The sequence below is a fragment of the Bos taurus genome, chromosome 17, assembly GCF_002263795.3.
Source record: "Bos taurus isolate L1 Dominette 01449 registration number 42190680 breed Hereford chromosome 17, ARS-UCD2.0, whole genome shotgun sequence".
NCBI lineage: Eukaryota > Metazoa > Chordata > Mammalia > Artiodactyla > Bovidae > Bos > Bos taurus.
The window spans coordinates 29,098,371-29,125,699 of record NC_037344.1 but is presented as its reverse complement, the minus strand read 5'-3'; the positions used below and the strand labels follow the sequence as shown (position 1 = coordinate 29,125,699).

The following is a 27,329-nucleotide window of genomic DNA, read 5'->3' as shown; positions in this document are numbered from 1 at the left end:
TGCTTACACTGCTGGGAATGATAATGGCGAAAAAGGAGATTACCAAAAAAAAAGGATGAATATTTCCAAAAAACACCATCCCTATTAATCTCTCATTAGGACATTTAAAGCATCAGCCATTCAGGTTAGTAGACTAGAGGTTCTGCCCTGGTGTTTCTCTGCACTGTGACCGCAGTAGCTGTTTCTCTTTGGAAGGTGGCTGGCTTCCAGGAAGCCAGGGCATAAGGGGAAGTTCAGAGAAGCCTATCATGCTGTACTGCCAAGTTACCCATTCTCCTCCACTACCAAATACACACACACACAGTTATATGTGCAGTCTGAGAGTCAGCATCACCTGGGCCCTACAGAGACCAGTCACTGATCCTGCTCGGTTCATGGGGCTTCTCTACCTTTATGCAGCGAGGGACCAGTGCTTTGATGCCACCCAGTAAGCTGGCATTGAACACATTGTCACGAGTTGGAAGTGGAAATACAACTGTAATTTGTAGAGGCCATGCGTTGCCCAAGGTCTCTATCCCCTCTGCCTTTGTTGGGATGATCGGAAAATGCATGATTTGGGACTTGTAGTATATAGCTTGGAGAAGGCAATGGCACCCCGCTCCAGTAACTCTTGCTTGGAAAATCCCACGGACGGAGGAGCCTGTTAGGCTGCAATCCATGGGGTCGCTAAGAGTCGGACATGACTGAGCGACTTCACTTTGACTTTTCACTTTCATGCATTGGAGAAGGAAATGGCAACCCACTCCAGTGTTCTTGCCTGGAGAATCCCAGGGATGGGGGAGCCTGGTGGGCTGCCGTCTATGGGGTCACACAGAGTCAGACACAACTGAAGTGACTTGGCATAGTATATAGCTGGGAAATTCACCTATAGTCATATCCATCGCCTGGTGTATATGTGTTATATGTAAATATTTCTCATAAGAATTCTGCCTAATTTTGTCATTACACACAATTATATACTGATGTGGAATATCATTGCTATAGTACTTTGATCATTCTAGTGGGCTCTAAAGTTAGCACATTGAATATTTAAAAAAAAGGAAGAGTAAGACAATTCCACAGAGCTTAGCCATGGAAAAAGTGTTGATACTATAAAGTTCCTGGGATGTTAGAATTGACCGTATATGCCTTACTTCCAAATTAGGTGATTTTGATTCAAAAGACTCAGTAATTGCATATGTGACTCTTCATTCTCTTGCAATCTAGAGATGTATTGGGAGATACCCGTATTTAGGATGCACACAGCCCTTCATAAACAGGTGGGTAAGAGGACCAGAAGCTTGCAATAATTGGATCCAAACTGGTCATAGGATAGAAACCTAGGAGATAAGAGTCAGAACTTAGTGTGAGGTTCCAGAGAATTTTGCCCACAAGCTGAGACCTGCTTTAAACTATGCTTTGCTAAGAGTAATAGTGTACTGGGCCAGAAGTCAGGACAACTGGATTCTAAGCAACTGTCTACGCATGTAAGCTTGGGTGATCAGTCCCTCTGAACCTCATTTTATTAGTCTATAAAATGAAAAAGGTTGCACTGCAGGTACTTCATGGTATAAGGTTCTCCTCTTAACATATTCCCATAATAACTATGTACTAATGAGAAGAAATAGAAGACATAAATTTATACTCAATTCTGTTCCCACTAGTAGGGTGCTATTAAGATCTCTGATATGCCAAATAACAAATAGTCACAGAGTCCATTAAAATCTAAGTATCTGCTTTCTTGCTGAAAAAGGCTAGACTAGGAGAATAGGACTACAACTGAAATCAGGCCTTCTACTCCTTTGCCTCAAGTCTGAACCTTGGGACTTATGGGAGGAACATACTGGATCTGCAGAGCACACGCCCAGGCAGAAGGTAGGGTGGCCGGCTAACTTCTCACTATGTGGTTCTCCAGACCACATGGAATACCATGTGGATGCTGGAACAGAGGGCCAGCTTGTCTTGTAGGCAGGCAGCTCTGTAGAGAAAACCCACTCAAAGTAACTGTGTAAGTCCCTGAGATGACCCAAGTTACCAGTTTATATCCTGTCTTCCCCTAAAGACAAAAAGAAGATTGGGAAGGGTGGTGATGCATGCATGCTAAGTCCCTTCAGTTGTGTCCGACTCTTTGCAACCCTATGGACTGTAGCCACCAGGCCCCTCTGTCCATGGGATTTTCCAGGCAATACTGGAGTGGGTTGTCATGCCCTCATCCAGGGGATCTTCCTGACCCAGGGATTGAAGCAGTGTCTCTTGCATCTCCTACATTACAGGTGGGTTCTTTACAGCTGAGCCACCAGGGAAGCTGTGGGAAGGATGGGGAAGCCACTTATGAGAGGTTACCAGAAAAGGCTCAGTAAACAAGGGTAAGGTTTGCTATGCAGATTTAAGTCTGTGCCATCTCCACTGACAAAGAGTTTCTTCTGATTTGGAGTCATCCTCTTTCTGGTACAGAGAGATGCTTAAATAGAGACTTCCTTTATGAATATAAATGTCCCTTCTAAAAGGGTAACGTCTACTCTGTTTCAGAGCTTCTCCTCTGCCTGTAGTTTCTCAAAAGTAATCAGCTCAAAATAATCTTATTCTAGAACTAAGACTAGAACTCAAATCTTACACCCAAGTCTGTACTTTAAAAATACTTAACGTTGAATTTAGAAACGCTTTCATCCAAGTCAAAAACCAGTGGAACTGGTTTTGTGGAGTATTAGACCATGTTATGGAGAAGGCAATGGCACCCCACTCCAGTACTCTTGCCTGGAAAATCCCATGGACAGAGGAAGCTGGTAGGCGGCAGTCCATGGGGTCGCACAGAGTCGGACACGACTGAGCGACTTCATTTTCACTTTTCACTTTCATGCATTGGAGAAGGAAATGGCAACCCACTCCAGTGTTCTTGCCTGGAGAATCCCAGGGACAGGGAAGCCTGGTGGGCTCCTGTCTATGGGGTCGCACAGAGTTGGACACGACTGAAGTGACTTAGCAGTAGCAGCCCATGTTATATAATTGATTTCCTAAAGGAAATTAGTCCTGAATATTCATTGGAAGGACTGATGCTGAAGCTGAAACTCCCAGGACATTGGCCACCTGATGCAAAGAACTGACTCATTTGAAAAGACCCTGATGCTGGGAAAGATTGAAGGCGGCAGGAGAAGCAGATGACAGAGGATGAGATAGTTGGATGGCATCACTGACTCAATGGACAGGAGTTTGAGTAAACTCTGGGAGTTGGTGATGGACAGGGAGGCCTGGCGTGCTGCAGTCCATGGGCTCACAAAGAGTTGGATATGACTGAGTAACTGAACTGAACTAAACTGAGGTAATTGAGAAGTTTGAGAACATAGTAAAAGCGCTGATAGAACATTATAAAGCCTACGGCTTAGGTCAAAGACCCACTGATTAAAGTGATGAGTGCATGTAGCCTGGGGAGTGGGAATTTGGCTCCAGAATTAGACCTGCTGAATGATGTAACAGACAAGGTGGGACAAAGGACTGCAGAACCACTAATTGCTTCCTACGTGAAAACTGGTATGTTGGTCCTCAATGAATATTTTTAGTCACGAGAACTGTGATGACAGTAATTATGTCATACTCACGAAACAACAGTAAAGATAGAGAAGGACTGGGAGTCAAAAATGTAGGCTTGCTAAAGAGAGACTCTTCATGGAGGCTGATCTAAAAACCTGAAACTGTGAACAAAAACCAGGGGTCACTGTAGTACCTGCCGAGTGAAGAGGCAAAGTGAATAATGATATTAAATAGTATCCATCCACAGAGAAATGTGAATTAAAAACAATGGTGGCCACAGAATGCTGACAGATATTTTTGAAAAAGAAACCATGAAAAAAAAAATCAATATTTATTTCCTAATTTTAACAAGGTACTGCTGTGCTCTCCACTTGCTGGACAATGCTTCCTTTCTGTCTCTGCAAATAATTATTGTGTTGCAGTCTTAGCATTCTATAATAAATGCCAACTGACTATGTCTAAATAAATACACCACTGATCTGTATTGTCAGAAAATGAAACGTTACAAAGAAGTGAGTGCTTCATTGAACTGAAGCTTAGACCCTTTAAGTAGCAAACTTTAAAAAATTTAGCTACTATGATGGAAATTGTATTAAAATAGATTCCATTCTTCTTGGCCTCATTAAACCAAGTATGTGCCCGAGTTCGTGCTTGTGTGCGTGCTTAGTTGCTCAGTCGTGTCCGACTCTTTTCGACCCTGTGGGCTGTGGGCTGCCGGGCTCCTCTGTCCATGAGATTTGACGGGCAAGAATACTTGAGTGGGTTGCCATACCCTCCTCCAAGGGATCTTCCCAACGGGAAATTAAACCCACATCTCACGTGTCTCCTGCATTGCAGACAGGTTCTTTACCCACTGAGCCACTTGGGAAGCCCAAACCAAGTATATTGAACATCATTTAATGTTCTGAGTCGTTTCTGTGAACATCAGCTTTATTCCTGAGCACTAGTACCGGACCTCCTCAGGGGTTGGTGAAATGTGCAGGGTTCTACCGCAGTCTTTCCCGGGCCCAGAAATGATGCTCGTCTTTCCTGCCTATGACCACTATGTTGGCTTCCACTCTTAACCCCAGGTCCCACATATGTTCTGGTTTCTATTCTTTCTGCTTTAACCAGTGGTGCTCTAATACTTTATCTGTAACCTTTTTGTGTACTGATAGCTGTTACAGAAATCATATCAGTGATCTTTTAAAAACTGCACCATATTTTTATAGAATTCTCTATCAGCAGGTTATGATATAAAGACTTAGAAATGACCTGGGCTTCTGCCATAAATAAATCGCATAGACTTGGTGGCAGGGAGTTTCCTTGATACTTGGACATCTTTTACATTGATGCTACCTAAATCCATAGCTATATTCTGTATGCTTTTGATTTTTTGCAATCTTATCACCAGATAGAAAATTATTGTTACAAGTTTTATTTTCCTTTGTTTTCTAAGATGACATTACTCAACACTTGGGTCTCATACTATTAGTTCAGAATTAAGTTAGTCCAGAAAATAGGAACAAAAGGAAAATATTTCAGGAATTTCCTGATGATTCAGTGTTAGGACTCTGTCCTTTCACTACTGAGGGCCCAGTTCAATCCCAGGTAACTAATATCCCACAAGCTGCATGGCGTGTGTGAGGTGGGGGGATATCTCATCCTATTAGATAGCTTCTGCTGTGTAAAAAACCATCCCAAAGTGTAGTAGCTTGCAACAAAAGACATTTCTTATCTCTCTCCATTCTTTGGCTCACTAGATAATTTTCCTAATCTGGGACAGTTCAGTGAGGGCTGGAGTAGCTGGGACCTTTCTCCATGTCATCTCTTGTCATCCAGCAGACAAGCTAGGCTTGTTTACATGGTGGACAAGAGAAAGTGAACCTCATTATGCAAGCACTTTTTAAGTCTCTACTGTGTCATGTTTGCTAGTGACCTGGAGGCCGAAGCAAGTTACAATCAAATCCAAATTTCAGGGAGAAATACGCTCTATCTTGATGGGAGAGACTACAAAGTCACAGTGAGAAGCACCAGACATACAAGGATGGATTTCATGCTCATTTTGTAGTCTACCATGTTCATGGTCGGAGAAGGCAATGGCACCCCACTCCAGTACTCTTGCCTGGAAAATCCCATGGACGGAGGAGCCTGGTAGGCTGCAGTCCATGGAGTCGCTAAGAGTTGGACACGACTGAGCGACTTCACTTTCACTTTTCACTGTCATGCATTGGAGAAGGAAATGGCAACCCACTCCAGTGTTCTTGCCTGGAGAATCCCAGGGACAGTAGCCTGGTGGGCTGCCGTCTATGGGGTCGAGGAGAGTCGGACACGACTGAAGCGACTTAGCAGCAGCAGCAGCATGTTCATGGTACTCATGCCATGACTCAGCAGCATGTGCACCTCTTGGAGACTTCAGCTCTGCTACCCCTCTGACATGCTAAGCTAGTGCTCTTCCTACTACCATGAAATCTCCCACAAGAGTAACTTTTCTCATCTCCTTTACTTCCTTCTCCTGGATTCACTTCTTAATTCTTGAAAGCCGATTTCTGTAGCAGCTAAGAAGTGACAGAGGTTATAACTAGGTTAACTAGCTACTGCCCAGTCATCAGTGACGTCTTCTCAGACCTTTGACTGTTTTTTAGTTTTTAACACAGTTAACCTCCTTTTTTGGAATTCACTTCTTATGGTTTCTATTACAAGTAAATATTAATTTTCTCCCTAGCTCATTGGCTGCTTTTTCTATTTTCTTTTCAGAGCTCTGTTTCTCCTCCCATGACCTTTTATGTGGTTCTGTCCTCATCTACCTTCTCTTTCTTACATCCTCTCAGTAAACTCACTCACATTCACAGCTTCATTACAAACCTCTAGGTACTTGATTTCATCAGTACCTGAACTTTTATTAAATTTGACTCCATCTTCCACCAAATGGCCCACTGACTAGTTTCACCCAAATGTTTGACCTATATTTCCCCTGAAATCTATTTTGGCTGCAAACTAAGGAGATAGTTCTGGGAGCTATATAATGCCCTTACAGCCTGTAAGTCAGTTGATTCTAAATTTTCCTTCAGATAAAAGGGACTGGGAGGGAGGAGGTAGGCAGTGTGTGACTAACATCTGCTGAATGCCTACTTTGCGCAAGGTCCTGTGGTCCCTCTTAACTGGCTGGGTGAACATCTTCTAGGATTACTTTCAAATAGGAGAAAAAGAGGCAGACATGGAATCTGCACAGGTAGCACCCCAGACAGCTACTGATACCCAGGTAAAGGCTGCAGTAACACCAAAGGAAATGAGACTCTGGAGATCTCTGTTGTAATAAACAAGAGGTATCTGACAGCCACAAACTGCTTTCAAAGAGTTTCTGCTAAAGGTATCTTAGGGTTTGCCAAAAAGATACATTTTTCTCTTAAAAGAAAGATCTGGTTTCTGGGGAAATGGATTATAAAATAAAATTGCAATTCTCCTTTTTTCCCCCTAATAAATGTGCTTAGAGACTTGTAGGGCCCAAAATTAAGCTCCTGGTAACATTTCTTCTGTCTGAGTAAATTTCATTCACTTAAAGTAAAATTTTTTTTTTTAATTACTTGATTTATTTTTGGCTGTTCTGTGTCTCAGTTGCTACATGGGTTTTCCTCCAGTTGTGGCAAAAGTGGGCTACTCTCTAGTTGTGGTTGTGGGCTGCTCAGTGCGGTGGCTTCTCTTGTGAAGCACAGGCTCTAGGCAGCGTGGGCTCAGTAGTTGTGCCTCCCCAGCTCCAGAGCATGGGCTCAGTGGTTGTGGCGCACCAGCTTAATTGCTCCAAGGCGTGTGGGATCTTCCCAGATCAGGGATCGAACCATGTCTCCTGCATTGACAGGCGGATTCTTTACCACTGAGCCACCAGGGAAGACCTGAAAGTGAAATTTCTGATGGTCATAAGATGGACATACTTCCAGTTATTTCCTGTTCTCTATTCCTTGATGGTGTTCCTGTGGATAGGTCTGTTGTAGAAGTATATGTTTGTAGCCATACTATTGTGTATGCTGAGGGAATACTAAATATAATTAATCAAGTCATGACTTGATAATGGAACAGATTCTGAAGATGATATGAGACGATGCTGATGACCTAATAATAGGTTCTGAACCTACATTTTAAATATAGTTGTCTTTCCTTAAAAGTATAAAATAGAACTACCTTTGTTCTTTTATTTTCATATCAATAATGCACGTACTTTTCCAATGCCAAAACAGAACACGGTGTGATAGAATGCCGGCAGGCTTGTAGAATGAATGAAACATCATTCTCCAAGAAGAAGCAACCTACTAGGTTGCCATATGGCCTGAATTATATTAGTATATACCTCTTTTTTTTTTAAATTGGATTTTATAAGAATTTGAGAGTGTTACTTATTTCTTTCCCCTCATTTTTGGTTTGTTTATATTGCTGCATATATTCTTGCAGAGCAATTGCAACTCTTCTCATTGACTGCATTCTCTGAGGGCTCATTCTAGGAAAATGCTACTTAAGTATTGTGTATTGGGCATGAATTATCCTGTATTGTTCGTGTATCTTACTGCATTGTCTTTCTTATTGTCAATGGTGGTAAGTACCATGGTTAGTGAATTTAGCTAACAGTGTTTGAAGCAGATGAGATTTTAGCTCACTTCTTGATAGCTGCATTGGCTCAATCTAAGCTAAAGTCTTATTTTCATTAAAGGAGCAGACATGCTGAGGAAGAAGGTGCTATTTTTACATAGGGACTTTTTCTACTGAAACCACATGATAACACTATGCTGTTAAAATGATCTCAAGCATGCTGAGTTAGCTGAAGAAACAATATGCATGTTGCCAAAATCAAGGCAGTACTATTCTGAGCCTCCTCTGAGGTCCTCTAGCTCTCCTTGGTGGTCATGAAGAGGAGACTAGGAGAGGAGCTGGTGAAAATATATGAATTACAGGTGAAGTGGAGGTGACTTCCTGTTACCTACAAGAGATTATCTAAGTTCTTGGTTTTGCCATCAGTCATTGGAATATGAAAAGTTTGGTTACTCAGGTATTTGCATACCACTATTTATTGAGTACTGTTTTTATTCTCTCTCTAAACACACACACACACACACAATGTTGTTTTAGTCACTAAGTCGTGTCAGACTCTTATGTGACCCCATGAACTGTAGCCCACCAGGCTCCTCTGTCCATGCGATTTCCCAGGGAAGAATACTGGAGTGGATTACCATTTCCTTCTCCAATATATACATATATGTATATTTTAAGCAAAACTAGCACAAAACAGTACTAACTTTAGAACATTAGAAACAGAAGTTTAGGCAGAGACCCTCCAATCCAGTTAAAAAATGCCTTTATTATTAATATAGATTACTATGATTCCATATCTATTATATAATATAGTAGGTATGGTACTAAGCATTTTACAAACATCATTTCATTTAGTCCTTATAATATTCTTACAAAACAGCTATTACCTGCATTTACAGAAGACAAGGCTTCCCTTTCTTTTCCTTGCTTTTCTGATAACTGTCACGTAAGTTACACTCAATCGTGTAATGAGTGTAATTGATTGAGTGTAATCCCAACTCAATCCCAATGACTGAGTTGGGATTCAGGCTTTGGTATCTAGTTCCTAAGTCCGTGTTCTTTCACCAGGCCACGTTTCATCTCTGAGGATGACATGTAGAGTCACTTAGGAAACTGGCCCTCTATCGACAGGCGTTTTATTCTTCACTCTTCCTCCCCCATTTTCAAAAAATATTAATGAGAGTAAGTTACAGCACACCAAAATGGAAAAAACAAAATCTCCCTTCCTGGTAGTCTTCAACTGCCAAATGTAAATCACCATCAGATTTGGCTTCCCTTGTCTTCAACAAATCCTTCTTAGCTTCCATCATTTTACTTCTCTCCAGCTCTGGCACCCTGTGGGAGTTTTTATTGCAAAAGTCACCAATCTGTCAAAGATTTTATGAAAATTGATCTTCTTCGCACACTTAGGTTTAACAAGCATTTTAACAGATTTCTTAGTCTCTCTTTGTTCATAGTTAATCAAAGAAAACTTTTGGTTTATTTTAATTTCACATGAAGCAGCAGATAAATAAGGAAAGTGTTAAACATAAAGTTTTGCAGAGTTTTGTAAAAATCTCATTTTGCAACAAATTCCAAAAATTGCAATACCTTTCAGGTCTTAGTTTCTTTTGGATCATTTCTAATTGTTTTCAAATGTTTCCACAGTTACATGTGTGCATGTGCTCACTCAGTTGTGTCCAACTCTTTGTGACCCCCATGGACTGTAGCCTGCCAGACTCCTCTGTCCATGGGATTTACCGGGCAAGAATACTGAAGTGGGTTGCCATTTCCTCCTCTAGGGATCTTCCTGACCCAGGAATCAAATCCATGTCTCCTGCATTGGCAGGTGGATTCTTTACCACTGAGCCACCTGGGAAACCCACAGTCACATATTTCGCACTAAAATATCTTCTCTTTGGAAAAATTCATCATAGATTTCATTTATATTTCATAAAAGTTGAAATTTTTCTTCTTAGCAAATATCATCAGTTTAATTCTGTCGTTCAGTCATGTCCGACTCTTTGCAACCCCATGGCCTGCAGCACACCAGGCTTCCCTGTCCATCCCCAGCTCTCTGCTTGCTCAAACTCATGTCCATTGAGTCAGTGATGCCATGCAACCATCTCATCCTCTGTTTTCCCCTTCTCCTCCTGCCTTCAATCTTCCCCAGCATCAGGGTCTTTTCAATGAGTAACTTCACATCAGATGGCCAAAGTATTGTAGCTTCAGCTTCAGCATCAGTTCTTCCAATGAATATTTAGGACTGATTTCCTTTACGAGTGACTGGCTTGATCTCCTTGCAGTCCAAGGGACTCTCAACAGTCTTCTCCAACACCACAATTCTTCATCATCAATTCAGCATCAATTCTTTGGCTCTCAGCTTTCTTTATGGTCCAACTCTCACATCCATACATAACTACTGGAAAAACCATAGCTTTGACAAGATGGACCTTTGTCAGTGAAGTAATGTCTCTGCTTTGTAACATGCTATCTAGGTTTGTCATAGCTTTTCTTGCAAGGAGTAAGTGTCTTTTAATTTCATGGCTGCAGTCACCTATCTGCAGTGATTCTGGAGCCCAAGAAAATAAAGTCTGTCACTGTTTCCATTGTTTCCTCATCTATTTGCCATGAAGTGATGGGACTGGATGCCATGATCTTAGTTTTCTGAATGTTGAGCTTTAAGCCAGCTTTTTCCCTCTCCTCTTTCACTTTCATCAAGAGGCCCTTCAGTTCCTCTTCACTTTCTGCCATAAGGGTGGTGTCATCTGCATATCTGAGGTTATTGATATTTCTCCCAGCAATCTTGATTCCAGATTCTGCTTCATCCAGCCTGGCATTTTGCGTGATGTGCTCTGCATATAAGTTAAATAAGCAGGGCAACAACATTCAGCCTTGATGTACTCCTTTCCCAGTAGGGAACCAGTCCGTTGTTCCATGTCTGGTTCTAGCTGCTGCTTCTTGACCTGCATGCAGATTTCTCAGGAGGCAGGTAAGGTGATCTGGTATTCCCATCTCTTGAAGGATTTTCCACAGTTTGTTGTGATCCACACAGTCAAAAGCAAATATCAGATAAAATGTCTAAATGAGAGTGACTGTCCAATCCTTGGAGTAAATGATAGAAAATTCAAGGAAAATTTGAACATTACCCTTTTGATAACTTCTGGCAGTATCAGAGCAGCACCTTTGATTGTTTTGATAGCTTATCTCTCTCCAACAGTTTGAACTTTCATCTGTTGGTTATAATCTAATAGTATTTTATATTAAAAATATTTAATAACTAATGAGTAATTCTTAATAAAACTACAACTTTGCCAAAATTACTTATAACTATTAGTACTAAATTATATCACCAATGTAATATTTTATTCTCTTGATTTACTGCTAGTTCAGAAATGATTAGCAATTTAAAAAGAATGCAATTCTATTTTAAAAATAGCATTCAAAGTAAAAATATTTCATGTATGAACTAAAACCTGCATTTAACAAAATCACTGCACAAATAAAAGCAAATGGTCACAAAGATTGACAACTGAAGTAAGAAGTTCTGTTTCTTTATCTTTAAAGGTGTTGGACTATCATTTATTACACATCACAATTTTAAATACAGGGATATGAAGTACCACAGAAAATGTGGAGCCGAGTCTGATCTCAGAAGGCCTCAGCCTCCAACAGCTTAGAACAGGGCTTAGGTTCCCAACCAGAGATTGGGGCTGGGTGGCGGCGGTGAAAGCTCCGTATCCTAGCCACTAGATCAGTGGTCAGTGCCAAGGGCCCTGGCCCTTTACTTTGCTCAAAACAATTACCAGAAAGACGGAAAGTAGTAAAGCAAGTAAAGTATTAAGAGGGGAAAAAGTACAGTACTTGTTGACAGACTCATGGGCGGACTCGGGGGGAGAGAGTCGCTGAGTTTGCACCTTTGCGGCAGTTTGAATTACTTTTATGGGGCATTTCTTCCAGGTTTCCTTTGGCCAATCACTGTGAACTTGCCTCGTTCACAGTCCCTATTTGATATCTCTCAAGATCCTTCACTGTGTGCACAGGCATCTCTTAGCCAAGATGGATTTTAATGAAAAAATGTCTGGGTAGACCATCCCTAGACATAACTCCCGTTTGGCCTCCAAGGGACCTATCTGCGTGTGTGCAGTCAGGGAGGTCTCCTGATGTCGAGAACGAGAGATACGTGGTGTGGGCAGGGACCAGACTCCTTGCCTTAATTGTCCTGCTCTTCTCCTCTTGGAGTTTCCGTTCATAGGGATGACTCTCCCATTGCTTTACCTTGTTGATCAGTAGCTTAGTCATGTCTGACTCTGCGACCCAATGGACTGCAGCACGCCGGGCTTCCCTTTCCTTCACTGTCTCCTGGGAGTGGGGGTGGGTACCCATCTACCTCCTCCCTCAAGTCCATGTGTCTTGTCCTCCCTTAAGTCTAAGGCTAACTGGGTGATTGGAAGACCTCTGAATCCATTTCTATATGGACTACAATGTTTATTAAAGAAAATGTAATAAATGTGCAAATCTGAAGCTTACTTATATATTCAAAGTTAACAGTAACTGCAGCAATTGTTTAGAATTTAAATTTAGGCCAAAAAAATTTTTTTTTCAGGGAGGGCAGTTTCATCATTGACATTGTTTAGAATTACAGAGAATGATGCTAATAAAAAACAGACTAACTCTTAGTTGGTTTTATTATTGTTCAGTCACTTCGTTGTGTCCGACTCTTTGCGACCCCCATGGACTGCAGCCTGCCTGGCTCCTCTGTCCGTGGGATTATCCAGGCAAGGATACTGGAATGGGTTGCCATTTCCTTCTCTATGGTTTAATTATAGCTTTTACATTCTCTAGACAAGGCCGGCCCTGACTGCCTGCCCAGAGAGGTTTGCTCCACGTCTCTGCCCTTGATAAGTATGCCTGAATGTTTTCAGCAAGGAGGAGATACAATGAGCAAAGTGCAGATAATTTTGAAATTAACAACTGTAATAAAAGTACATAAAACTTTGTTTAAAGGTTGGAGTCGAGGTACTAATTTAATGATTTTAAAAGTCAGAAGAATATTGTTTTCTTGATTTTTCTGATTTTAGTCATTAGCTAGGTTTTTGTGAGAAGAGTCATTTAAATATGTATTATAAACACCCTTTGTAGGGTTGCAGCAAGTACTTTTACTTTCATAAACATCCTTTTCAGTGTAAGTTAAAGGGACTGGTCTAGAATTATCTTTACGGCCCTTTCAAGGCTAACAATCTGTGGTATCTACTTTGTTTCTTGTGAATGAAAGAACAAACTGTCACCCCTATCTCCACCCCTTCATCTCCCACAGTTCTCCTCCTTACTCCTAATCCTCAGGGGTCTGCTTGAAGAAGAGATTAAACTTGCACATCTTTCTGCATTTCTATAATCTCCACACCAGAAAAATGTAAGACACAGGCTAAATAATTAGGGGGAGGAGCCATAAATACTAAAGCATTTTCCGGGTCTTTGTGAACCTAAGGGTGTCCATGGAGAGGTTGAGTGCTCTGGGATGGGTCCCATTTCTTATGCAGTGGGGGGTGTCATGATACAGAATGGGGAAAAACAAAGGGAACTGACATTTCTCTGCATAAAAATGGCAATGAAAGCTACTATCTTCTTCCTGGGAAGCAGCAGTTCTGAAATTATGATGCATATGGGATTTTGAGTCTGTTGTTTCTGAAAATTAGTTTTTGTCCTCGGAAAATGTTGTGTGTGTGTGTGTGTTATGCAACAGACGCCTCAACAGAAGCCTCCCCCCACCCCACCCCACCCACTGGCTCTTCACTAGAGGGCATGTGAAAGTGTATATTCACCTCACACACCATACTGGGAAAATCTGAGGTGGTTCAAATGGAGTGAGTGGGACAGCCCTCCTTCAACTGTCCTGCTGAAGGCGCTTTGATACTGCTCTTCACAGAGTAACTCACTTTAGAAAATATACTGCTGGAGATGGCTAGCTCCTAGAAGAGAGGTGAATCCTATGGTAAGACCAGATCCTAGGGGTGTAATTTTCTTCTTTCTTCTCCTCCTAGTGCTCTTCCTCCTGCTGCTGCTTATTTTTTAATTAATGTACCCCCAAAAAGATGGAATGGATTAATGGACTTCCATGTTCCCCTCACTCATTCACAACTTTTGCTAATCTTACCCTATCCTGCTACCTGACACAACTTTAAAGCAAATCCCAGGTACATATGACTTCATTCTCAAGTTAATGATTCCCTTTTTTACATGGCCATAATACTTTTATCTTACCTTTAAAAACTAGTAATTCCTCAGAGCAACAAATATCTACTCAGTGTTCACATTTTCAGTTGTCTCATGACTGTCTTTTTTATGTTTTACATTTGTTTGAATCAGTTTCTGTAATGTAAATAGTTCATTTTTCTTATTTTCTGTTTTCATCTTTTCTTCCTCACTGAGGTGGAATTTTCTTAAAGGAAGGTAGAGGTTTGCACTGAGGAAGTATACATACAAATAATGATATTTAATAATTATGGATGTAATAATAATTACTTGACACAGCATGTACTTTGTGTCCATGCTAGATGAAGTACTTAGCATTTAATCCTCGCAGCAACTCAGTGGGTTAGGAACTATGATTTCCCCGTTTTGCAGTTGAGAAACTGGAGCACAGAGAAGTTCAGTAACTTGCCACTGGACATATACCTTGAAAGAGGTGGAGTCAGGATTTGAATCCAGTTTGTAATCACATGCTGCTTCTTAACAGCTAACAATTATGTAGCACTTACTAGTGTCAGGTGGCATAGACATAGAGAATCTGACTGCTATGTGAGAGACCTGGGTTCTATCCCTGGGCAGGAGGATTCTCTGGACAAGGGAATGGCAACGCACTCCAGGATTCTTGCCTGGAGAATCCCATGGACAGAGGAGTCTGGTGGGCTACAGTCTATCCATGGGGATAAGTCTTATCCATGTTGCAATAAGCGGACACGACTGAGCAATTAACACATGCAAGGCTACTAGTGTCAGGCACTTGTCTAAGTGCTTTACTTGAGTTAACTCATTTAAACTTCACAAAGTCCCCATGAAGCAATACAGTCATGATCCTCATTTCATAGATGGGTAAGTCAAGACACAGAGTTTAGATATGAGAAGGGTTTTAAAAAATGTGGCTCCCAGATGGATAACTTAGCAGACTCAAGAGACTATACTCACCATTGCCCTAAAATGCTAAAGGAAATCTTTAAAGGGAAATGAAGGAGGCTGACATGTACGTTACATCCTTTGCTATCCTCTCAGTTCACTATTGTACTTGGTCTCTTCCTTCTGCAGACGCTACACCATTCAGACACTTAAGGGAAACTTTAGCATCCATGTCATCATTCTCAATCATATTCTCTTAAGTCTATTCTAAACATGAGTTTAAAACACTTAGAAATGACTTTGCACTCTTCAGCCCTCGAGGCCGGTTACTGCCCAGCTCTAAGGGTCTACAGAGAATAACACTACTTCACAGAGCTCACCTCAAAAGACCCACTGCATACACTGCACCTTCCTATCTTCCGTCTTTTCTCTCCACTTCTCTCGTGTGTTTTCTGTACTTGTGAAGATTTCTGTGGACAGATAGTGGCTGCACTTAAGTACTTAGAAGTTCTGCAAATTCAGGTAGAGTCCAAGCTGACCTCAGACATTGATTTACACTATAGACAGTAATTGAGAGAGAAACCTAGCCACTTTAGAGATAATATTTGGTTCAGTTCTTTTAACAGAATGGGAATGGGTCTCTCTTGGCAGATGCTGGAAAAAATCTGGGGCCTCTTAGGGAAAAAACATTATTAATGGCTGCTGGAAAAAAATAATACATATTTAATTGAGGTTGGAGTTGTTAAAAGATAATTATTTTAAATTAAAGTCAAGATTCTCATGCAAGTATGAAGTGAACCAATGCCAAAGATTTTATTGGGTGCTTTCATTAGTGATTAAACCAGTAAGATGTTACAACCAGTTTAAAAGAAAAAATCTGAAGAGCAAACACTTATATACAGGCAATGGGAAATGAGAAAATTAAGCTGCTAATAGATGTGAAAACTTCATGGGCTAATAAAATGTAATTGTTGGAATCTTCTTTTCTGCAAGGGAAAATCAAATGTATCTCTACAAAACAAAATTCATTTGCATCTCTGTGGAGAAGAATCACTTGCATTACTATCAGCCTTCTACTATTTACAGAGTTGTAAAGTAGCCTAGTCAAAGGCAGTAAAAGGAACAGATCCCTATAAAATCAGATAAGCCCCATTGGTCATCTAAACAATGCCCTAGCTTCCCACTGAAAGGATATCCAGTAATCTTCTGCCCATTTCAAAGTCTTTCCCAGAGACTACCCTGGTGGCCCAGGGGCTAAGACTCCATACTGCCAATGCAGGGGGCCCAGGTTCAATCCCTGATGAGGGAACTAGATCTCACATTCCCCAACCAAGTCCTGGCACAGACAAATTAAAATAATAAGTAAATAAAAAATTTAAAAATGTTTTTCACAAATTTTCCTAACAGACCCATAAATAAAAACATATCAAGTAACCAGGCAAGGTGATTTCTTAAAAAGATTCCTTAAAAAAGATGATGTTCACAGAGAGGCTCTGTAAGCCAGTTATCACTCTCCTGCTGTATCTCCCTTTTCCATTAAATTGTCTCTTTCTTTTAAGTTGTCATCATGGAAGATTTGGTACTGGGGTAATGTAGAAAACTTTAGAATTGTATCCAAAAAATTTGACTCAAGAAAAATGAGGAACTGTCACATCCTTGTCGGCAGGTGGTTTACTCCTGACACTGTTGAACCACCTACAGAAAGCTGATTAGTTACCCACCTATTATGTCAACGTAGTCTCAGATGAAGTGCAGTTTCTCAACATACTTTCTGTTCATTAAATTGTACTGACATTTTCAAATCCAACTTTAAGATAAAAATATTGACCAGTGGATGGTTTATTGGTCTAGAAAGCTCACATTTTCCTCCTTCCTGTTTTAGTGGCAGAGGCCATAACTGGGATGTAAAGCATAACCCTGATGTAAGTTTCACATGTTAGCTCTTCCCAGGCTCTAGTCTCCAAACATGCTTGGGGCATTGTTCTGTCCTGCTGGCTTGGACCTCAGATTGTGCCAGTTATTACCTGTTCTTTCCCACTCATCTGGATCTTCTTTTCATACCTGGAGCCAGAAAATTTCAAGATCACAAGTATTAGTACCTCCAGGGAGTTCCATTTGGCTTAGTGAAAAGGGATCATGACCACAGCAGTCCAAAACCAAAGGCCCAGTAGGGTTGATTATCCGAACAAAAGTGAGTGCAAGATATTGAAACTTCTAACAGCAGCATGCAACAGCCTGCTGGAAATAATTCTCAAGTGAAAGTGGAAGATACTATCCTCCTCCCAAAACTGGAAAATACTTAAGTACAATACCCAGTGCCAATGAGGGTGTATATCTTAGTAAAGACATTTGGGAAATTGAATGGCTCTATGACCAAGAGCCCTAGAACGTCACACCTCTCGTTTACCATGTCCCCTTTCTGGGGACAATTCAAAATATAGTGAAAAGTTAATGCACAAAAAGCTATATTTTAATATTATTTGTAACAATAATAAAAGCAACCTGAATTTAGCAATAAAGATTGATAACAGACATTTGTCTCTGTTTTTAAATAAGACATAGGTATTTAAATAATGATTATGAAAAGCTTAAAAACACACCACAGGAAAATGTATGATAATTGAATTTTTTAAAGTTTTTACTATGGAAAAATATCAGACAGACAAAAAAAAAGTAGAGAAACTTACATGATGAACCCTTACATTGAACAGTTTGTTATACAATTATTAATGCAAAGCAAATTCATTTCATCTACTGTGTTCACTTTATTTCCCAGATTATTTGAAGCCAATCTGAAATGATATCATTTCATATGAAAATGTTTCAGCATGTACCTCCAAGAGAAACGAATCCCTTAAAAAACATACATGCCATCTAAAAAATTAATAATATACCCATCAGAAAATATTCAAAATCCCAACATTTCAAACAAATAACCACAATTATTACATCCCTTTCATCAGCTCCTTTGATCCTGTTCTTATTCTACTGGGTTTTGGGTTAGCAATCTGAGTTCACAAAGTTATCAGCTTCAGGACCAAAAAGTAAGTCCTGGAAATCCTGACTCAGAGTCTTGGTACAGTCTAAAAGTTGTCTAAGGGCTGTCAGTTCAGAAGCCTGTATTCTGAGTCCATTCTTTGAAGTATTGATAATTAGAAAGCACAGGACAGTTGTTTTCTTGAGGCTCTAAGGTTTTTTTGTTAAAGATCCAACCCGATCTCTGATTTGTAACTTAGAGCAGAGCCTTCAGGCAAGTATGAGAGAAAAGAAGAAATGATCTCTAAGACTGAATGGCTGTGGTTAATTTATTACAGTAACCAGCAATATCAGAATGGAGAACAAAATTGTCTAATGTGTGCATGTTGCATAACGGTCTGATCAGTGTTTCCCCTGAGGATAACATATTATGGACATCAAGGGCAGTGGCAGTCTTAAGACCTCTCTGTAAATTGTACTATTTCTGAACTATTTATAAAAACATTTTACCTCTATAAACTTAACTTGGTGAACGCTGAGCATCTCTTCTAATTGGATGACTCTTCCTATGCTACTCTTAACAATAGTATTGAATTTATTTTAAGAATGTACTATGCTGCCCAACAAATCTAATTATGTCTAATATTCTTTTTTTTATAAAGTAAGAGAACAAATCTTTGGATTTTCTAGAGGTTGAGTATCTCCAAGATAGTTTTCTGATCGTTTTATTTTTTCTGAACTTGGAGTCCAATTTTGGGAAGGCAAAAGCAACAGATTTAATAGAGTAAACTTGGTCCATGATTAAAATAGGATCATGGATGCTTGAGAAAAAAATTTACCTAATCATTAAAACAGTATTTAAAATAGAGAAGTAGGTCAAACAAATTTAAGCAATATTGGCTCTTTCATATGTGAAGAGACTTTCTTCTTTGTTCTTAAAGTAATCACAGATATGATATAATCAACATAAAGAAGCTTATTCTCATGTAATATAAATCTCTGCTATCTGAATGGATTACACAAAAGGTGTAAATAGTACCTGTTTGTTACCCCTTGTTAAGAGCTCTAATACAAATTTAACATTTTAATAGAGAGAAAGCCAGTCTATTTTTGCATTAATTCAATATTTGGCAATAAAGAATTCCAAGTTCCTTTTCAAAAAATTGTCTTTTGAATAAACCCATCAAAACAAAGATTTCTCTGCCAAAATTTGAACATATTTCATTGCTTCTTTTTAGGGAAAAAAAAAATGACAAATGTGCTTTACTTTCAGTAAACCTCCTACAATTTTCTGTCTCCATTCAAATGTTGTCTTTCCCTATCATGTTTCATGTTCTGGAACAGGTATTTTCATTTAGAACAAAGCTACTCACTTTTTCATTGAAAAACCAAACAAATTTCTTTACAAAAGTTGTTCTTGTCTTCATTACAGTTTACACTAGATTGTCACTATTGTCCTTAGTGTGATCTTACTACCTATAGTAGGGCTTCCCAGGTGGCTCAGGGGTAAAGAACCCACTTACCGATGCAGGAGACATGTTCAATCCCTAGGTCGAGAAGATCCTTTGAAGAAGGGAGTGGCAACCCACTCCAGTACTCCTTTCTAGAAAATTCCATGGACATAGAAGCCTGGTGGGCTGCAGTCCATGAGGTCACAAAGAGTCAGACACAACTTAGTGACTGGGCACACAGCACACACACACTACTCATTATTAACCATAACTTTTAAACAAACTAACCTCCATTTCACAGAGAAACCTGAGAGATGGGTGATTGAGAATTGAGTACTTATAAACAAGCTCAAATGAATTCGTTCATTAACATGACATAAATGTACACTGCTCTATAGCCTGGTATTAAACAATGATATATATATATTTATTTAAACTATGTTTAGTGATCATTGTTTTAGCAGTCTTAGAGATTATCTAGGTATCCAAAGATTATTCATTAGGTTGATGTAATAGTCCAATATTTTAAAGAATATTAAAAGTTATATTTTAGTTAATGTACTATAGAACATAATAATTGTTGATACCAAAAAGATTGTCACAATTTTAATTCAATTTGGTTAGACACATAATTTTACATTTTTCATAATCTTTAACATTATTAAATAGTAATACTAACTTATTTCATCAATAATCAGTAGAAAAAGTTGATGCTCAGAAAACAAACTTAGATCTTCTAAAAAATAAAATGTACAAATATATTCTGATTACACTAATATGAGGGGAAAAGATACATTTTTTTAATTAAAACACAATTATAAGCTAGTGCGATTTATCCAAAGAGTCATCTTAATTGTGTGACTTTATTATGAATTATAAGTTATGCATATATATTTAAATTATCATATAGAATACTTCTTAGCACTTTCTAAAAGATTATTTTTGCTGAAAGGCTAGAACATTTATAGAGTATTCTGTTGTATTTATTTTCTAGAAGTTCTGGAGATACTAGATCTATGTATTCATACTGTAGGTATAAACAATAGACTTACTCTATAAGTCAATCAGAGCAGAGTTCTTTCGATTTAAAACACCCTATTAATACCCTCCAGAGGTAAGAAAGTGTTTCACACACATGATGAGAGAGAAAAGCTTTTCTCAGCTGTAACGACCTGACTTCAGCTTTATAACTTCAGTTACAGTTTAACTTCAGCTTCAGTTACCAGTAAACTTGAAAACGAAACCTCACCACTCTAGTTCTCAATGGGCTGTTTTCCTTTCAAGTGGGCACAAAATTGTTTCTTAATTGATTCGAGCTCACAGTATATAAATAGTCGAAGAAAAAGATTAACAAGTTGGATTAGCTTTAAACTCTCACCTGATGGAAAATAGATGCCCATTATCCACCTGACAGAGATCATCAAATGGTCAGATGGTAAAACCAAATTTTCCATTATAATCAGCCATGTGCATATATACCAATGGGGTCAAGTCTTAACTTTTGAGTTGAGACCTGCCTAGAAGTCTTGATTCTAGGAAAAGACTTGGCCCAGCTTGTAAGTTTTATAGGGATGCTCTAGATTATGCAGTTGAGACCTGTCTAATGGCTAGAGACAAGACATGGGCTTAGTGCCTGGACCTAGTTGTGGAAAGACATGCATAGGTTCATACATACCAGCTCTCCCCCAAAACAAGCCGTAATGTATGCTTATTTCTATGGTGTAAATTTTCCTATAATTGCTCTTTTTGATTGTGTTACCAACACAACATCATGAATGCAGAGTTGGGAAGGGATTCATATATTTAGTTCCCACAAACCAGTGTAATCTGCTGTGGGACAAACTGCTTGACCATAAGTTAATCAAAACAGACAGACAAGCAAACTTGTCTAAGAACAGAAACTAAAGCACAAAATCAGGAAAAAGAAAATCTTTAGAAATACAGTTATTTGGCATTCAATCTGAGACAAGAAAAAATATGCCTGAGTTTAATCACTTCTTGGGCCATGCAGTTTACTTACACTAGCAAGTAAAGTCCACAGGAGTATCTCAACAGATCTCCCGAAATGGCCCTAGTACACAGTATTTTGCAAGATTTGTTGTTGTTTTAGTTGCTCAGTTGTGTCCATCTCTTTGTGACCCCATGGACCATAGCCCGCCAGGCTCTTCTGTCCATGGAATTCTCCAGGCAAGAATACTGGTGTGGGTTGCCATTTCCTTCTGCAGGGGATCTTCCTGACCCAGGGATTGAACACTCATCTCCTGCATTGGCAGGCAGATTCTTTACCACTGAGCCACCAGGGAAGCCCATGTCACAAGATAACTTGTTTTATTTGTGAATAATTCTCATAGTTAGAAAAGTTTTTATTTGTACTTAGCCCAAAATTCTATTTTCCTATAACTTCTAACCAGAGGGCTTAGTTATGCTCTTGGGAAATGCACAGAATAAATCTAATCTTTTGTTCAGTAAACTTTCAATAATGATTACAGTTATCTTAGGATTTTAGTGCTAGTCCAACTTTACAAATAGGAAACTGAGACCTAGAAAGGTTAATGACTTTCCTCAATTCATATAGTACTGTGATTATCACATTTGATGCAATCAGAGATGAAGCTTAACAACTGTCACAACACATCCCTCTTAAGTCTTTGTACTATAGTAATGTTAATACTTTAACTAATGTGTCTGTAAGACCTCTCATCATCTTAGCTGCCCTCTTCTTGTATAAACAATGTCACTCTGAAGGTGAGATTTTGTTGTTCTTCAGTTGCTAAGTTATGTCCAACTCTTTGCGACCCATGGACATGCTAGCATGCTAAGCTTCCCTGTCCTCCACTATCTCCAGGAGCTTGCTCAAACTCATGCCCATTGAGTTGGTGATGCCATCCAACTATCTCATCCTTTGTTGCCCCCTTCTCCTCCTGCCCTCAACCTTTCCCAGTATCAGCGTCTTTTCCAATGAGTTAGCTCTTTGCATCAGGTGGCAAAAGTATTGGAGCTTCAGCATCAGTCCTTTGATGAATATTCAGGGTTAATTTCTATTAGCTTTAACAAGTTTGATCTCCTTGAGGTCCAAGGAGATACCCAGAATCTAATCAGATGCCACAGGCATCAGCTGATTAGTTCAAGGAATAGTGTATTCTGAATTCTGGAGTTAATATTTTCTAAATAATTTGGCCTGTCACTTTAATTTTTAACTCCTTGTCAAATAACATTTTCAAAAGATTAAAGCATGGCTTTCATAGAAATATAAAATAAACACAGGTCAAAAAATTTATTTAACTCATTAGTAAAAGAAACATAAGATATTAATAATAAAGCTAGTTTTAAAACTATTTGAGAAGCTAAGAAATATATAGTCCATCAAGAAGTGCACATTGCAGTAAGCTTTTTAAGTTAGAAAAAAATACGTTTAATACCTTATTGGCCAATAAATCATAACTTTTGAAGTTTTCTTTTCCACCAAAGAGAAATCACTTGCATCTCTATCAGGTAAAAACCTCTAAGGTGATATTACTTTCATAGTTTTTAGGCTCTAATTGATAAGTAAATAACAAAGCCAAATGAGGTCACTCCTGGAAAATGAAAACATCCTTAACTGCCCTCTTAAACAATCTCCCAGTATGACATTAAAAGAACATATAGCCTACTCTTTTGCTTTATCTTCAAGTATCATAGAATATGTCTTAACATATTTTATGAGTCATTATTTTGTCAGTCTCCTACAACCTGATAAAGTGTAACAAGACAGTTTACATTTATTTATATGAAGTTATTTCTATTATTCTAGTTTGTCTTCCTTCCCAGTGCAGGGTTCTTTTCTGTTATGTCCATGATAAGTGATGGTCAACGTTGAGCAGCTCTGTGTATTGCCAGGTAGCACAATTTTTGTTAGAAACTCTAGTTCTTAGAGAGGTCTTGCTTGTACCAGTGGAAATATGCTCCCCTGTAATTCTTACTCACTGAATATCTGAATTAAGGTGTAGAAAAACCAGGCGGCTACTGAGTATTAATTTTAAAAGAAGTGCTAAAGTATCGATGGACATGGGTTTGGGTGAACTCCGAGAGTTGGTGATGGACAGGGCGGCCTGGCGTGCTGCGGTTCATGGGGTAACAGAGTCGGACATGGCTGAGCAACTGAACTGAAAGTATCCCTAAGCTCAGTTGTAAAATGCTGACAGTTAACACACATCACTCCTCACATAACTGAGGTCCTATAAACTGGTTCTGCTAGAATTAGTGCTTTCAAGGGGAAATTGAAAAATGTATATTCCTCATCTACACTAAGTGATCTCTCTCGAGTATTTTTTAGAGGCAAATGCATGTTTAGCATAAGGCAGATAAGGGCTGGTCCCCCAACTCCAGAACTTACTCACTGGCATCTAACAGTTTGATCACCTAAAATTCCAAAACCCAATAATGCCATGATATTTACTAGGAATGGTTGGTTTATTATTACAAATTATAAGCACTTTATTAGGCCATAATTTTCCCACTGAGATAATAAAATAGCCTACGATTACAATATAGTACATATTGGATAAAAGAAGGAAATGTGCACCAACATGAAAGTCAGATAAAGAATCTCAAATGTATTTGGACAGGATATTTAATGACACACATGTAAATCACCTCTTTTCTTAAGAGAGCGTAAGTGACTTAAGCTATCCAGTTGTGAGTGACATAAAAGCTGGAAAAAATTTTTTTAAGTTAAAAGCATACTGTTATGTTACCACATTAATAAATCCTTTGTTTTGAGCATAAAGAACTATACATTTTATTGGCAGAAAAAAAAGTTTCTCCCGCTTTTGCCAGATGCGTGTTTAACAAATATTAAAGAAATGCAGGCTTGCATTGCTACCAGATTATGAGCTCTCATCTCATTCTCGCACTGCTGATTAGTTCCAGTTCTAACATCTGGAGCCATGCCAAGTAAGTTTAATCCAGCTTCCATCTGACCTTCAGATTCTTGAGAACAGTTACCCCATTCTCCTGCTGTCTGTCTTCTTCAGATTAAACAAGTATGCACCTCCTAAGGAATGGCTTCAGGATTGCTTATTTTCATGATTACCTTCCTGCAGAAGCTTTTTAGTTTTCAGTGTGTCCAAAACACAACATAACACATGTCTGATGCCACATTGACATCAGGCTGTCACCTCGCTCAACCTGCTTTGCCAACTCTATGTTAAATAACAAGGGAAAGTGAAGGAAAATAAACATCTCACGTCCCTTTAATGGAGTGGCTTAGCCGGTTAAACTTCCTGGAGCAATTTAGAGTTCTCACTAAGCTCAGAGGTACTCAGTCAGGGTCTAGTCAAGAGACAGAAACCACATCAATTATTTGAAGAGAGAAGATTTAATGTAAAGCAGTGTTAGCAAGGTAGTAAGTTGTTTAGTAGGTAATTGAAAGGGTAAAGAGGAATTCTAAAGCATTAAAGAGTAGTAACTGTGTGAAGCTGTTATTACCCTATGTTCGCCTACCTCAGGGTAGATACTAAGACAGGATTGAACCTGCAAAGATTTTATTAGGGGAAATGCCTGTGTAGAGGAAACCCAGAGGGAGCAGGGAAGGCTGAGATGCAGGTATAACCTGAGTGAGAAAGAAATGGCCATAAAATCAGAGGACGTTTTGCCAAGCCATAGAAAAGTTATTGGGCCAAAGAGGCTGGTCAGAGGAGTCCCAGTCTCCCAGGAATCAGATGCCCCATTGTTTTGGCAGGCTCAGTTAGTACGGTCAATTAAAATTAGGTTTGTCAGATAAAATATAGGACATCCAGTTACATTTGAATTTCAGATAAACGAATTAAATTTTAGTATAAGTATATCCCAAGTATTGCATGTGAGATACTTATATTAAAAAGTTATTTGTCATTCATATTTAATTGGCATCCACCTGACAGTTTTATTTATGAGGTCTCTTAATCCTAATTGTACTTCATACGGCTGAAGTTCTGTGAGGTGCATTCTCATGGCTACCACACACTCTTGGGCTTAGGAGAAGAAAGGTAAGAGGTTGCAATTATTAAAACTTCAAATCTTAAAAGAGGATCTTGAGAAGATGAAACTCAGACATCTAAGGAAAGGGTCCTCAGTATCTGGGTGGGGATAGAACCGGTTTTACAGCTATTGGAAAACTACAAAGCGAATTCAGCTGCTGCCCTGGGAAGGAACCGCTTGCTCTGGGGATGAAGAAGTGTTGCTGGACAGGACCCCAAGACGACTGGAAGCCAACTGGAAGCAAAGAGAAAGCAGCCTTGTAGTCTTCCCTCAGCATCTGCTACTAGCAGAGTCTCACATGGAGCCACTGGCAAGGCAGAAATGCAGAGCAGAATATCAAAGACTGGGTTTGGGATTTAAAGTAAAAATTTAGTTACTATCACAAATGCAGATTACCGCAGATCACACCCAGTTAAAGAAATGCTGGGAAATGACTGGCTATTGCCCTACATGATTGCAGCATGACTCCCAGCTTACAAATTCCATGGTTTAATGGTGATGAGCTTTGGGACATGCTATCCCAAAGAAGGGCCCCTTGGCATATTGAATATTTTAAGCTTGAAGGAATTTGAGAAATAGCAGGTGTTGGGAGTCTCTGACATCCTTGAAGCAGGTCATAAGATCCTCATGTGAGAGGTGCCCTCTCCATACCCAGAGGAAAAGAGCATCCTTATCTCCTAATCTCCATATCATCCTTATCTCCAAAGACGGAGGGACACTGGGAGGAAGCTAAGCAAACAGGCTTAGCTAAGTGTCTCCCAGTTTGCCACTCACAACTTACATCCTTTGTCCTCTCTCATTTTTCCACTACTTATCGCTCAAACCTAATATAAAAATATTCAGGTTTAAGGGACTTCCCTGGTGGTCCAGTGGTTAAAATTCTAAGTTTCCAATGCAGGGAATGTGGGTTCAACCTCTGGTTGGGGAACTAGGTTCCCACATGCTGCGCTGTGAGGCCAAAAAAAACTTCAAGTTTAACCTGTTCTTCAGGTCTCCATTTCCTTATGAAGTCTCCTCCCTCATGTAAAACTTACATTAAATACATTTGTGTGCTTTTTTCTTATTAATCTGTCTATTGTTACCAAGTCCCAGCCAAGAAAAAAGATATTTTTCTTCCTCTGTGTTGTTTAACAGAAAGATGCTTCTTAACAATTCCCATTCCCCATTTCAGGCAGATTACATGAACAGCCACCATGACTAGAGACTAATTTGCCTTTCCTTTTGAAATTCTCTTCTTGAAAAAACAAGACAGGTCCTAACTAGGGTAGGACCTCAAGTCCATAATGAAGATTGGCAGAGGGATAGGAGAGGATATGCAGTCTTGTGTTACATAAAAAATAGCCACAAATCTGAAAGACTCCAGTAAACCTAATCACCAAGGAAAACAGGTATTAGTATCCCCAGGTTGCCAGTGGACGCTAATCCCTTAGAACATGGAAGACCTTATGAGGAATTACGTAACATTGAGGAGGAGGAGATGTCATACTTGAATATGCCTCATGGTTCTCCCAGACATTGTCTTGTTTTGACCCCTGTATATTTCCACACATGGGGTAGGGGAGCTGATGACTGACCTCAATCCAGAATATAATGAATAATCTTGGAAGTTTTTAAGTGAAAAGGTGATATAGTCTGTACCTTAGAAGAGAATCTTACCAGAGGGCAAAAGATAAGGATTTCTCAGTAATTCATTCAAGATATAATGAGGCCCTAAAGTAAACTAGTACTTTAGAGCTTACACTAATCCAATCT

The 27,329-nt window shown here is 39.3% G+C and overlaps 1 long non-coding RNA gene across 1 annotated transcript in view; it reads right to left on the bottom strand.

The window, feature by feature from the left end:
- LOC112442021 (uncharacterized) overlaps nt 1-19,940 on the bottom strand; it is a 47,543-nt gene extending 27,603 nt beyond the window's left edge. The window contains exons 1-2 of the long non-coding RNA XR_009491022.1: nt 19,653-19,940; nt 15,534-15,623 (exon numbers count right to left, since the gene is read on the bottom strand). This is a non-coding gene — a long non-coding RNA (uncharacterized lncRNA). The remainder of the gene's footprint in view (nt 1-15,533; nt 15,624-19,652) is intronic.
- Nucleotides 19,941-27,329: the final 7,389 nt, after the last annotated feature.